Raw genomic sequence first — 15,591 nt, 5'->3', positions numbered from 1 at the left:
AGTGTATTTACACGGTTAAAAAGCAGACTATTTACAAGGTGAGAACTGTTACATGTGTGCAAACATCTCGAATTGAAAATCTCACTCCAGCCAACTGGCCGAAGTTCTATGTCACGTGACAAAAAAATTACGTTTTTGAATTGTACTGAATTAATTTGATTTGACAGTCAGGTACTGATTACATACAATGTTGATGCAACTAATAGGCTACTTAAATATATATCACACTATTAAATAGTTAGACATTATGATCTTCCGGACCTTTGCTTCAAGAATTTTTCTCTAACTGGACCTCTTTAAATTTTAGTTGAATACCCCTGCCTTAGACATTAGAACATAAGTGGAACTCAATAACTGTGAGTTGGTTATCAATAATAAAACAACCTTGAGCAATATAAAACAGCTCACTTGACAAACCATTAACTTCTTTAGTATACACACATTAAACATATTATGCAGTGCCGATAAAGACAAAAACTACAGATCTAATCTGTTAGGTGGTTTACGATTCCTCACAGGGAATCGCCTCTCATTTTGGGAAATAGCCGTAGTGGGTGCAACCAGTACATTTACATGTTGGTCTTGTGCATTAGATACAGTGTCATTAGGTATCAAAGGCCGTTCTTGTTCACTGTCGTCTAATGTTTGTGACACACTGTTTCCAGCTGGCAACGGTTCAGTGGCTTTTGTGATTTCCGGATGACCAACTAACATTTGATCCACATGTCTTTTCCAGTTTTGTGCACTGTCCACTTGGACTGTATATGACACTGGTCCTGACTGGGAAGAGACAGTACCAGTTTTCCATTTTTCTCCCCCACGTCTATAATCTCTGACCAGCACTGAATCAACAACACAAAAATCTCTGTCTTTCGCATGGAGAGCACGATAGGAACATTGAACTTTTTGTGCTTGCTCCACGGTCTGTTTTACACTTGGCTTTATTAAGTCTAGTCGTGTTCTCAATCTGCGATGTAAGAACAACATTGCAGGTGCTTCTTTTGTTGTGCTGTGAGGAGTATTCCTGTACTGTAACAAGAAAGTATCTAGTCTTTGTTGCAATGATGTTGGTTCTTTGGATGCTTTTAACGAATGTTGAAAAGTCTGTACAAAACGCTCAGCCAACCCGTTGGTGGCTGGATGAAATGGCGCAGAGCGTACATGTTTAACACCATTCAATTTCAGAAAGTCTTCAAACTCCTCTGAAGTAAATTGTGGGCCATTGTCACTCACTAAAGTTTCAGGTAAGCCAGTGACTAGAAAGACCATGCAAGACCTGGATCGTTTTGAATGACGTAGTGGAATCCATCACCAGAACTTCTGGCCTTCCCCTGGCTGAAGTTGAAACTGCACTGGTGCACAAGATATTAGGCCCACATCTGTGGGGCTGGTGGACCACAAGGAGTCTGGTAAAAATGCCAAGAGAGCCGCCGCTTTAGGGTGGTCCATCTTTTCACGCCCAGAATCTCTAGCTATCTGCTCATGCTGCAAGAAGGCTGTGTCCTGTGCTGCGACCTGTATGCAATAAGTACTGCAGGAGGGTGAATAGGAGATCTGTGGGATCTGGGTCTGTACCCAGTCCTTGGTCTCTCTGGCCCGTTTAACCATCGGGCCCAAATCTTTGGCCTGGTGCTTAGGATGGAGGGCTAGAGAGACATGTGGGACAGCCTCCTGCCCCATCATGAACCAGTGCCCTTGTTCAGGGGAAAGCACTGTGGCTGAGGCTACTCCTTCGGGACCCACGTACTGTATATATTCTCAGAGGCAACTTGCCATTGGCGGCCTTCCAGTTGCTCAGTAAACAGTTCCTCATACCACTCAGTATTTTCCCTATCATAGAAAAGGGTCACATGAGGAGGGTCAGGTGGGGGCACATAGGGCTCTAGGAGCGAGATCCAGGGCCGCCACGCTGAATAGGCCGTCAGGATGCCAGTCAGGCTGGGCTCCAGTAGGCCTCAATAGATGTCTGCCAGGGCCTGACTCTGTCTTCTATGTCCTGTAAGGAATGTTTAGTCATGCAACGGGCTGCCACCGCCCGGAAATCTCCCACGGCAAGCTTCGTGCCCTGAGTGAATTGGTCTAACTTATTCATCCACTGTACTCCTCCATCAGCCGGGGGAGGCATTTTATCTGCTAACGCCTGCACATCTCCTATAGAAAAAGGTTTGTATCTCTCCTTTCCATCCCGTGCTCCCTGTAATAAGGGGAGCTGCTTCGGCCTTTTGGAGCGCAGGCCGTATCTATTTTTAGACGGGCCCTGCACCCCCTCTGTGTAGTTATTACTCAGTCCTTGTATCAGTCGCTCCTTTAAGTGTTTGTCGTCAAATTCCTCTAACAGTAGGTCCACCTGTGGTTGTTCCCTCAATACTCTGTCAAAGAATGCTGACTGCTCTAGTGCCCGTGTACAGTCCCGTAATTCTGGCCTGTCTTTTTTCACTTGACTGGGGGGGTCAGCCTCGGCATCCGAGCCCCCAGACATACGCCGCCATGCATCCGTCACCTCCTTCTCCTTACCTTTGTCCCTGCTTGCCCCTGTCACTGCTTCCTTCACCACCTGAATCTGCCTTACTAGGGGCTTCCACACTTTATTTTTAGGAGGTGCCCATCCTCCGTCATGTAACTCTCGGTCAAACTTGTGGTCCATTTTAATTGGACCGGCTATGTTAGTATTATTTTATTAGTATTCTTAGTAGTTATTTTGTCACGCTTTAGCCAGGAAAGAGGTGGGGATTCAGAACTGCAGGGACCAGAGGGGTTTAATGGGGAGAACAGGTTACAGACACGGAAGGAGAACAATCCCGTGCTCTGTGGCGAAATCTGCGTTCCCCTCCCGCAGGTACGGGCGAGGGCTGCTGGAGCGAGTGGGATCTCCCACTCGGAGAGTCGGGGCAGAAGTGCAGAAACGACGCGCAGGTATCGTGGTCTTGGTGCGTGGTCCGGGGTCGAAGCCAGTGAAGTCCGTCCGACGATGACACAGGTAGACAAGGAACAAGAGGCGGGGAGAGCAGGACGGGGTGAGACGGTAGAATCACGGACGGGAGCGGGTCTGAGGAGGGAAGGCAAGGAGGCAGGGATCAAACACCGGGACGACAGGTAAGGCAGGATGATTTGGGAAGACGGGAGACAGAGAAAACGCTCAGCAAGGCTCGGTAACATGGGCTCAATACTTCGCGATGCGCATAGGTAACTGTTCTCCTTTTAAAACAGGGTTACGCAAGAGCTGACGTGTTGCACTTGACTGGCCCCGCCCCCGAGGGCGTGACAGTACCCCCCCCCTGACGGCCGCCTCCCGGAGGCCGTCGCCGCTTGCGGGGTCGTCCCCGGGGACGGGGGGCCGGTTTTTCCGGGTGAGCTCGATGGAAAGCCCCCCGCATGGCAGCATCTGTCACGGAGGAAGCAGAAACCCAACAGCTGTCGTCTGGGTTGTCCCCCGCCCAGTCAACCAGATATTGCAAGAGCCCACGACATCGCCTGGAATCCAGAATGGCTTGGACTTGAGACGGGCATTCCTCGGTGACGGGGGGAAGTTCCTCGACCGGGGTTTCCGAGACGGGACGCAACCTGCTATATTTAACAGGTTTAAGCAGGGCTATATGAAAGGTGGGGCAGATGCGATACATACGAGGCAATTGAAGTTTCACCGTCACAGGTCCCGTTCTCTGCGCTATTTTGAAGGGTCCTATGTACCGTGCTGTTAGCTTACGGCAACCAGGGATGCGGAGGTTCTTCGTGGATAACCACACCATTTGTCCTGCTCGGTAGGGGAACCCGGGGCGACGATGCTTGTCGGCTTGGACCTTGTAGCGCTTGGATTGTATTCGCAGGGCTGCTTGGATGCGGCGCCACGCCTGTTTGCTGTTCTGATACCAGGTCTCTACGCGGGGCACCGGCCCTGGAGGTGCGTCCCAAGGGAACAGGGGAGGCTGGAAACCCAATACACATTGAAAAGGAGTCAAGTTAGTAGTCGGACTCACCTTGGAGTTTAGGGAGTATTCCACCCATACCAGATGGTCTGACCAATTCGTGGGTTCTGATTGACATAGAAGTCGCAGGGCTTTGGAGACCTCGTGGTTCGTTCGTTCGGCCAAACCGTTCGACTGGGGGTGATACGCTGAGGTAAGGCTGAGGGATATATGCAACTTGGCACAAAACTCTCTGAAAACTCGGGAAGCAAACTGAGGACCGCGGTCGGAGACGATGTCCTCAGGGATGCCTGTGAAACGAAATAACTCCCTAATCAGGATGTCAGCGAGGTCGACAGCAGTAGGCAGTTTCGGTAGTGCAACCAGCCGGCACATTTTAGAAAAGCGATCGACGATCGTTAGAATCACGGTCCTACCCGCGGAGCGAGGAAGGTCAGTGATGAAATCCATCCCCACATGTGACCACGGTCTCGAGGGCACAGGTAGGGATTGTAAAAAACCGGCGGGACTTAAAAAGGACGCTTTACACCGCGCACAATCCGGGCAGCTGTCTACAAAATCCCGAACTTGTCGGCGCCACCCGGGCCACCAGTACCTGCGTGCCACGAGGAGCTGGGTTGCAGACACCCCCGGGTGTCCTGTCCCGGGCTGCGCATGTATCCATTGTAGCAGCTCTAGGCGATGCTGGCGTGATACATACAGCGCCCCCGGGGGGCATCCCGACGGGATCGCACGATGTTCGTTTCTTAACTTGATGGCCTCCTCCAATCCCCAGGTAATGGAGGAGATGAAGCAAGAAGGGCTGAGGATCGGGTCATTGCGGTCCTCGCTCTCCGGAGGATCGAACTGTCTAGATAATGCATCGGCTTTGATATTCTTTTTCCCTGGGAGGTAGCTGACTCTGAAGGTGAAACGCGCAAACCATTGCGCCCAGCGAGCCTGGCGGGATGAGAGCCTCTTGGCAGATTGGAGGTATTCCAAATTACGATGATCCGTAAGTACCACGAAGGGGTGACGAGCCCCTTCTAACCAGTGTCGCCATTCTTCAAGAGCTAATTTCATAGCGAGAAGTTCTCGATCACCCACCTCGTAGTTACGTTCTGCTGCTGTCAATTTCCTCGAGTAGTAGGCACAAGGATGTCTTCGTCCGTTCTCTGGATCGCGTTGAATCAAGATTGCTCCAACCCCGGCCTCGGAAGCATCTACTTCAACCTCGAACGGGAGCTCTGGGTTAGGCTGGCGGAGTACTGGAGCAGTGCAAAAGGCTCGCTTCAGGCGAGCGAAAGCAAGACTGGACTCAGGGGTCCAGCGAAGCCGAGTGGGTTTGTCGCGAGTCAGGGAAGTGAGAGGAGCGGCTATCCGACTGTAATCCCGTATGAACCGTTTATAGAAATTAGCAAAACCCAGGAAACGTTGGAGGTCTTTGAGGGTCCGGGGCTGTGGCCAACTCTGGATAGCCGTGATTTTTTGCTCGTCCATCGCCACAGCCCCGGGTTGTATGACGTAACCCAAATACCTCACCTGGTTTTGATGGAACTCGCACTTCTCTCCTTTTACGTAGAGGTGGTGTTCTCGAAGTCGCTGCAGAACTTGGCGTACATGTTTTACGTGCGCCTGCTTAGAGGGTGAGTAAATCAAAATGTCATCTATATACACTACGACACACTTGCCTATCATGTCCTGGAAGACGTGGTTCATGAAGGACTGGAATATCGAGGGACTATTAGCTAATCCGTAAGGCATCACGAGATATTCGTACTGCCCCCTATCGGTGACAAACGAGGTTTTCCACTCGTCCCCCGCACGTATTCTCACCAGATTGTACGCGCTCCGTAGATCCAGTTTGGTGAAGATCGTAGCGCCCCGGAGCTGTTCTAGGGACGAAGGAATTAAGGGGAGAGGTTCTCGACGTTTGACAGTGACGGCATTCAGAGCTCGATAATCCACCACGGGTCGCAATCCCCCGTCTTTCTTCTTAATAGAGAAGAACCCAGCCGTCACGGGCGAGGTGGAAGGTTGAATAATTCCTTGTGTTAGCCCCTCTCGGATGTAGGTCTCCAATGCCTCCTCCTCTCTCAAAGAGACAGGGTACAACCGGCCTCGGGGCAATTTTGCTCCATCCAAAAGCTCGATTGCGCAATCGCAAGTCCTATGAGGAGGGAGGCCGGAGGCACCCTCCTTACTGAACACATCTAAGAAGTCTGAGTACTCCCCCGGAATGGCATCTAGGTTCTCCGGTGCTGGGCTCTCCACTCCGGTAGCTCTACAGGGCACAGACATACATTCACGTAGACACTGTTCAGACCAGGCGGCGATCTCCCCCGTTCGCCAATCAAACCGGGGATTGTGCTTTCGCAACCACGGGAGTCCTAGGATTAAAGAATCCTTAGCTTTGGGTAGTACATACACCTCGAGTGATTCAGAGTGTAGAACCCCCACCTGTAACACAAAGGGATGAGTACGATGGATTATGGTTCCATTCTCCATCCGTTCCCCAGTTACCCCGTGTACTGAGATGGGATAGGCTAACTTCTGGAGAGGCAGCTCCATCTGTTTGGCCAGTTGGGCATCTATGAAGTTGCCTGCTGCCCCGCTGTCAATGAGCGCGGTCCTTCTATGTCGCCTACCTCCCCAATCTAAACAGACAGGTACAGTGAACTGAGAAAGTGAAGTCATGGAAAGTGAGGAAACACCTACCGGAAGCATGACTTCTTGGTGAGTAGGGCGAGTAGGACACGACGAGATGGAATGCCCTGTGCCCCCACAATATAAGCACAGACCCCCTTGGAGCCGTCGTCGTCTTTCCGTGGCCGTCAGGGGGGATCGACCCACCTGCATGGGCTCCGCTGGCTCTATAGCGAGGAGAGGAGGCCCGCGGGGGGGTTCTGCCAGGTGTCGCCGGCGACGACGATCCCTCACCGTGTTATCCAGTCGAATGGCTTGTCTGACCAACTCATCGAATGAAGGGGCCTCTCCTTTATGAGAGAGTTCGTCTTGTAAATCCGGATTCAATGCTTTGAGAAAAATGGTTTGAAGGCAGTCGTCCGGCCACCTTAAGTTTGCCGCGATGGTTCGGAACTCAAGAGAGAACTCAGCCGCCGTGCGGTTGCCCTGCCGACATTCAAGTAACCGAAATCCGGGTCTCCTCCCTACCGCCGGATGATCGAAGACCTCCACCAGGGCGCGGTGGAACTCTCGTGCAGATCGCAGTAAGGGGCTGTCGTCGGCCCACAGCGCTGTTGCCCATTCTCTAGCCTGTCCGGTAAGTAACGAGATTGTGAACCGCACTTCAGCCTCAGGAGTGCGGAACATCTCAGGGTGTTCCTCCACGTATATACCGCATTGCATGAGGAACCCCTTGCATCGATCTGGGTGTCCATCATAGCGTTCAGGGAGAGCGATCGGTGGAGAAGCGGGAGAACGAGGAGGAGAATCGGGTAACGGCACCTGCGCTGCGTGGGAGGCTAGGAGTCGCTCCATGGCGGTCACGCGACTCTCGAGGGTCCCTGCTGAATCCATCTTGAGGTGAAGTATTCTGTCACGCTTTAGCCAGGAAAGAGGCGGGGATTCAGAACTGCAGGGACCAGAGGGGTTTAATGGGGAGAACAGGTTACAGACACGGAAGGAGAACAATCCCGTGCTCTGTGGCGAAATCTGCGTTCCCCTCCCGCAGGTACGGGCGAGGGCTGCTGGAGCGAGTGGGATCTCCCACTCGGAGAGTCGGGGCAGAAGTGCAGAAACGACGCGCAGGTATCGTGGTCTTGGTGCGTGGTCCGGGGTCGAAGCCAGTGAAGTCCGTCCGACGATGACACAGGTAGACAAGGAACAAGAGGCGGGGAGAGCAGGACGGGGTGAGACGGTAGAATCACGGACGGGAGCGGGTCTGAGGAGGGAAGGCAAGGAGGCAGGGATCAAACACCGGGACGACAGGTAAGGCAGGATGATTTGGGAAGACGGGAGACAGAGAAAACGCTCAGCAAGGCTCGGTAACATGGGCTCAATACTTCGCGATGCGCATAGGTAACTGTTCTCCTTTTAAAACAGGGTTACGCAAGAGCTGACGTGTTACACTTGACTGGCCCCGCCCCCGAGGGCGTGACATATTTATTATGGTATATTATTTTTTTAGATTTTTCTATTTATTATTTATTTATTATCTTTCCTATCTATTATTTTTATTTATTTTTATTATTATTTTTCTTTTAGTATTTTCACCTAGGAGCGCTTTTGCCTCTGGGTGTGGCAACCACACTTAGTGCACCTTTTGTGACAGGACTGAAATGCAGTGGAAATGTTTTTTTTTGGGATTAACTTCATTTTCATGGCAAAGACGGACTTGCAATTCATTGCAATTTAATTGCAATTCATCTGATCATCTGATGTGTTTAAAACTGTCTGGAGTATATGCTGTGAGAGAAAACTGAAAGGATATATTTTTCTTAACTAGGTTTTAGATAAACTGCTTTTGAAATGTATTTTTATATTATTGCAAGAACGCCTGGGTGACACTCATGAGACAAGCTAAAAGAGAATTGCGGTTTGAGCTAAGTGTTGCACTCGTGTTTTGGAGCATAGTACTTGTTAGAATTAACAAGAAATGCAGACTAGGGGAAAAAGGCGTGAGCATCAAGTGCATGTATCAGACATGCCAGGACCACCACAAAGACAGAGGTCAGACAAAAGCATAGACACCCCCTGACGCGCTTCAGGCCTGCAGCATGCTGATCACGTGAAATATGCATGTTTAAAAGATGCAATCTGCATAAAGCATATGTGTGTTACAAAATGCACCTCCTACCCTAACCAGTTTGATCTGGTTCAGAGGAGGGGGCACGGACTGTGAATGTACCCCTATAAAGGTTATGTTGACCAGAAAATCTTTGGAACATTACCACGAGGGTGCTAGCTGGATGGTTGTTCCCTGAGCTCATTAATAAAGCAAAGTCACATATAAAGGCATCAGTCTGTATTATCTGTATTATTTATTGTCATAAATTTCTATGACAATGCAAATTGGCATCATAAAAACTGAGGCACTTTGTGAAAATTAATATTTGTGACATTCTCAAAAGTCTTGGCCACGACTGTATAATACATATCCTAAATTGCAGCCTTTGCAGTATGCTAATCGCATTGTTTCAAAATGCGATTTCGATTTGAAGTTGATAAATAATTCATTCCTAGTAGGTACCATTTCAAAATCACACACAAGACATAAAAAAATACACTTAGGCAGATATTAATGTTCTTGAAACTGAGTTGGTCTGCCATCTGTCTTGCTGGCTAACGTTAGCTAATTAACATTAGCATGAGTTCACAATGCAGCTTTACAGTTTGTCCGTGCTAACACATTGATTACATAGCTGCCCAATCAAACATGCATGTGATATATTTTGACAGTTTTAGGCTAATGCAGCATACAGGAGTTGGACAATGAAACTGAAACACTAGCTAATACAGTGTTTGAGGTTTGACACTTATTATATGCACGGCCTGGTGCACACTGATTTGCACACAACGCAATACATTGTGTGCAATGCACACAACATAATGGGAGACATATGAGTTCAGAAGGCGGCAAATTGTTGGTCCGCATCTCACTGGTGCATCTGTGACCAGGACAGCAAGTCTCTGGGGTGAATTGAGAGCCACGGTATCCAGGATAATGTTGGCATACCACTATGAAGGATGCGCCACATCCAACAAGAGCAACTGTGGGCACAAGAAGAAACTGTCTAAAAGGGATATTTAGGCACTAATATGGATTATATCCAAAAAAACTTAAAACCACAGCTGCCTAACTCGCTGCAGAATTCAGTGCACATCTCGACTTTCCTGTTTCCACCAAAACTGTTTATCTGGAACTTCACAGGGTCAATGTTCAAACCTTTGGTCAATCATGCCAATGCCAAGTGTTGGTTTCAGTGGTGCCAGCAGCAGAAATCTTGGTGTTGGGAAGCCCCAAAGAGGTTTACTACCTGGACTGTTGCGTACCCAGAGTGCATCACGGGGGTGGATCAGTGATGGTTTGAGCTGCAATTTCATGGCATTCCCTAGGCCCACTACATGGATGTGTCACTGCAAAAGTCAACCAAACCATTTCGGTGGACCATGTTCACCCAGTGGTTCAAAGATTGAAGTTGGTGCCGTGTATCAGGATGATAATGCATCAATACATACAGCAAGACTGGTGACAGAGTGATTTGATAAACATAAAGTGCGGTAGAACATCTCCCATGGCCAGCACAGCGACCAGATCTGAATCTTACTGAGCCACTTTGGGGTGTTTTGGAGGAGCAAGTCAGGAAACATTTACCTCCACCAGCATCACGTAGTGACCTGGCCACTGTTCTACAAGAAAAATGGCTCAAAATCCCTCTGGCCACTGTGCAGGACTTGTATCTGTCATTCCCAAGACAAATTGATGTATTGAACCGATCTCTCACTTAGTCTCCCTATCATCCTGTTCTCTCGTGTGCTAGTCTTACACGGGCAACTAGCCTTTTATTTTGAGTTAAATTACTTAGTTTCTTTATAAGGCGTCACTATTTGAGAAATGACACTATTAGTACTTCCCTTCTTTATCTGAACAACCTGGTGTCACAGAGTTTCAGTCACCTTGGAGAGGCCCACCATCTAGCAAAATGCCTACCAGTGTTGCCAAATACATTGGGATTCCCAGATATAAGCATTTCATGGCTCAGATACCCCTAGCTTACAGCAATGGTATTGTATAAAACAGGGTCTCGGCACTCTTGCTGTGTTAACTACCATTCCTCAGTTTCTTTTTTCCACATTCTCTAATTTTGATTGCAGACCTTAGAACCCCTTGTTTAAACCTTTCATTTTGTCATATGTGATAGTTTTCACAAATTAAATATGACTGAAATATATCTCTTCTATTCATGCTAGAATAACTTTAAAATCAGATAACCATTTTTGTAAATTACAAACATGTCACGTTATCTTATTTTGATCACTACTGTATTCACAGGTTGCATCAAAAAGTATGTAGATGACATGATCTGTGTCTCGAAGACCATGCATTCACAGAACATTCAGTGCACCTGCATAATGCATTAATAATGCATTCGTAAGAATCATGTAACTACAGTATACCTTGGCATGTCTTAAAGCATTGTATTCATAATACTTTTGATGAACAAGACATGACAGCTATAATATATATCAATAATAAAGTTAGTAATAGTTAATGTAAAGTGCTACCAGATATTATGTAACTGTAAGTGTAGAATTTTACAGCAATTTAAATTCAAGAACTTTATGTCTGTTAGACATGTTACATTTCCTTTTTTTCTGTTTTCACTTCCCCAAACTACTCTTTTGAAAGAGGGGATGGGTGATGGAGGACAATCATTAGTGGTAGTACTGTGAGGTACTCCAGTTTCTATTAGTACCTACAGTAAAAAGAACTACGGCAGGCTGCAGAGCTTTCTCTTATAGAGCTCCTCAGCTGTGGAATAGACTCCCAGCGGATGTGCGGGATTCAGGTTCACTTTCAATGTACATGTCTAAACTAAAAACACACTGCTTTAGTCTAGCTTATAGGGACTCTAGTTCTAGCTCTAGCTAACTGCTCAATCCCAGTTAGACCTATAGTGTGAGGTGTAGAGCTGGGTGGGGGTTGGTGCCATTGGCTTTGGATAAACTGAATTGACAGTGCTGTCGCTCTAGCTTCACATTCCCTTGTGGGATTGGAGTGCTGACATTTCAGGGACTCCCCATGCCTGCGTTCCCACCTGCCTCTCCCTCCTACCTATGCTGCCATAGTCATATCTGCCGGAGCTTACATATTGTACTCAACTGTTTGCACTGCCTCTAGTCTCCCCTACTTTGGCTAATTGCACATTTTATCTCCCCTACCCCTCCTGAGGTGTCCTGACTGGAGACCCAGAACGACCCTGCTGCTTACAATGCCTCCACTACCTGTGGCGTCTATCCAGCCTGCTCTCCCTTCTGCCTGTGATGTCTCTCCTGAGTGCCCTGCTGCTGTACCACTGTTCATCGTGCCATCAGAAGCAGCAGCAGCAACTGCCTGCTATCACCTGCCTGCCCCTGACTTTGAGACTCAAATCATAAAATTTGGACTTTGTAAATTAGAATTTTACTAATTCTGCCGGGCCCTGGAGGATGGGCTCCCCCTTTGAGTCTGGTTCCTCCCAAGGTTTCTTCTTTCTAGGGAGTTTTTCCTTGCCACTGTCGCCTCTGGCCTGCTCCCTGGGGGCTTTCACTGCAGATAATGTAAAGCGCTTGGAGACAATGTAATGTTGTGAAAATGCCCTATATAAATAAAACTGAATTGAACTTAATTTCATCTGTTGTTTGATCTGCAATACTCAGTCCACATTGTATTAATTTAATCATGAGTGTAGTAGTTTATACCTCAATGTATGTATAGCATTAATGGTAGCAGTACTACAAATAATACGGTAACTGTATGCTCGCACTTGCGCCGTACTTGTAAAAGGGCTGGACAGACTTTGACAGTAAAAGGTCAGCACTTACCTTGGCTCGGTGTCTCAAAGTGTTTTTCTTCTTCTTCACAAATATTACAATGAGCAGGGAGGCAGAGCCATTAATGTAAATGTGACTGAATAGTGATACATGTTTGTTTCCCCTCAGAATCTGAGCCCACAGGGAGACGATGCTACCGACTGGCTATAGTGTGTCTTGGGATATTGTGTTTTCTGCTGCTGATGACTGTCATAGTGCTGAGTGCTTACAGTAAGTTTATTAATAATACATTTATACTAGTCCCATAGTTTTTAAATAGTAGATAATACTTTTTTCAAATTTCGAAGAAGATTTAGACAGAGAAAAACAGGTGTTTTTATTGCTGCTATCTTGATACATATTGATTGTATCCTACAAAAGTATGTATACAGTAACTCAGTGGCGGCTGGCCCATAGGGGGCGCTTGGGCGCCGCCCTCCCACATGTGGGGGGAAATTTAAAATATATAAAAATAAAAATATATATATATTTTTTATCAATGTCAGTTTTACTTAATAGTGTGTGCCTACATACAATCTGAATTATTTAAACAACATTTCAACTGACTCTCATTCAACACTGAATTTCCACCGACAGATTTCCACCAATCATTTCTCTTCTTGGGCGCTCATCAAAGCGCACCAGAAGTGCAGCAAAATAGCCAATCGTGTATGGTTGCTAGGTGAAAATAAAAAAAATTTGGCCTATCAGCATCGCCGAATTAAATGGTTTTGGGGTGCTTGAAATTTTGCCCCTGCTACATTAAAAAAGGAAAGTTTTGGATTGCTCTCAGGTCAGTCAGTCAGAGAGAGATGACAACAGTTGAGGGGCAGCTTCCACCAAATTCAGTGAGATCGTTATTGAATTACCCTTTTAAGAACATAAGAACATAAGAAATTTACAAACGAGAGGAGGCCATTCGGCCCATCAAGCTCGTTTGGGGAGAACTTAGCTAATATCTCAGAGTTGTTAAAATCTTATCTAGCTCTGATTTAAAGGAACCCATGGTTTTAGCTTCCACTACAATAGCAGGAAGACTATTCCATACTCTGACTACACGTTGTGTAAAGAAGTGCTTCCTCAAATTTGTTTTAAAATGTTCTCCCGCTAATTTCCACTTATGGTCACGAGTTCTAGTATTTAGACTAATATTGAAATAGTCATTTGGCTGAACAGCATCCAGACCCGTTAGAATCTTATAGACCTGAATCATATCCCCCCTTAGTCTCCTTTGCTCAAGGCTGAACAGATTCAGTTCCGCTAACCTCTCCTCGTAAGACATTCCTCTAAGACCAGGAATCATTCTCGTAGCTCTTCGTTGCACCTTTTCTAAGGCAGCAATGTCCTTCTTGAGGTATGGTGACCAAACCTGCACACAGTATTCTAGGTGGGGTCTTACCAAGGAATTATATAAGTGTAACATCACCTCCCTTGACTTAAACTCCACACATCTAGAGATATAACCCAACATTCTGTTCGCCTTTTTTATTGCTTCCCCACATTGGCGAGAGTGGGACATGGAAGCATCAACATACATACCGAGATCTTTCTCGTAATCAGCTACCTTTATTTCAGTGGAACCCATAAAATATCTGTACTGTATATTTCTGCTCCCTGCATGGATTACCTTACATTTATCTGTGTTAAATTTCATCTGCCAAGTATCAGCCCATTCGCTAATTAAATCCAGATCCCGTTGAAGCCTCTCTGCTGCTAGATTAGTATCTACTACCCCGCCCAACTTAGTGTCGTCTGCAAATTTAACCAGTTTACTGTATGTATTCGTGTCAATATCATTAATGTAAATTAGGAACAATAGTGGTCCTAAAATTGAACCCTGCGGTACCCCACTATAAACGGAGGCCCACTGTGACATAGTGCCTCTAATAACTACTCGCTGCTTCCTATCAGTTAGCCAGTTTTTGATCCAAGCTGCCACAGTTCCTAAAATTCCTGCAGCTTTAAGCTTTAACAAGAGCCGTTTGTGGGGGACAACATCAAAGGCTTTCTGGAAATCTAAGTAAATCACATCATAGGCCTTTTTGTGATCAATTTCACTTGTAGCTTCCTCAAAGAACTCAAGCAGATTCGTTAAGCAGGATCTACCTCTCCTAAATCCATGTTGGCTATCCTTTATAATGTTATTTGCATCTAGGTAATCTACCATTTTCACTTGAATTATAGCTTCCATTATTTTTCCAGTAATGCTAGTTAAACTGATTGGCCTATAGTTTGCTGGATTACTTCTATCCCCTTTTTTGAATATGGGTGTTATATTAGCATGCTTCCAATCTGATGGTACCACACCCGCAGATAACGATTTCTGGAATATTAAAGTCAAAGGTTGGCTAATAATATCCCTCATCTCTTTCAAGACTAAAGGTAAGATGCCATCAGGCCCCTGCGATTTATTTATTTTGAGTTTAGCTAGGCTTAGTATCACATCAACCTCAGTTATACATATATTGGTCATAGACGATGCTGTATTCGTATTAATTGGTGGTAAATTACTTGTGTTCTCTATTGTGAACACCCTTGAAAAATAATCATTAAACTCGTTTACCATATCAATTTCGTTATCAATTATAAGGCCCTTACTATCCTGCAAATTAGTGATTTCAGCTTTTAGTGCTCTCTTAGAGTTAAAATATTGGAAGAAACCTTTACTGTCATGCTTAGCCTCCAATGCAATTTTTCTTTCTACATCCCTCTTTGATAGCCTAATGTCATTTTTTAACTCTGCCTGTAGACTTAGATACTCCTGTTTGATTTTGAAATCATTAGTTATTTTCCAGTTGTGGAACAGAGCCCTTTTCCTCCTGACTTTATTCTTAATTTCCTTAGTAAACCACCTTGGTTGTCGTTTCCTAGATTTAGTTTTGCTGGAAACAGGTATGAAGTCCTCTTGCACTTGCAACAATGTGCTTTTGAAAAATTCCCATGCCTCTTCAACTGTTTTGCTATTTAACTCTGTCCAGTTTACAGTTTCTATTTTCCGTCTCATACCATTAAAGTTAGCCTTCCTAACATTGTATACTTTTAATTTAGACTTTGCTCTTCGGACACTAAAATTAACCTCGAATTTAACCATGTTATGATCACTACCGTACAATGGGTCTAAAACCTCTAATTTTCCAATCCTATCCTGGTTATT

The sequence above is a fragment of the Paramormyrops kingsleyae genome, chromosome 25 (assembly GCF_048594095.1).
Source record: "Paramormyrops kingsleyae isolate MSU_618 chromosome 25, PKINGS_0.4, whole genome shotgun sequence".
In the NCBI taxonomy this organism is placed as follows: domain Eukaryota; kingdom Metazoa; phylum Chordata; class Actinopteri; order Osteoglossiformes; family Mormyridae; genus Paramormyrops; species Paramormyrops kingsleyae.
Note: the sequence above shows the minus strand (reverse complement) of the source record.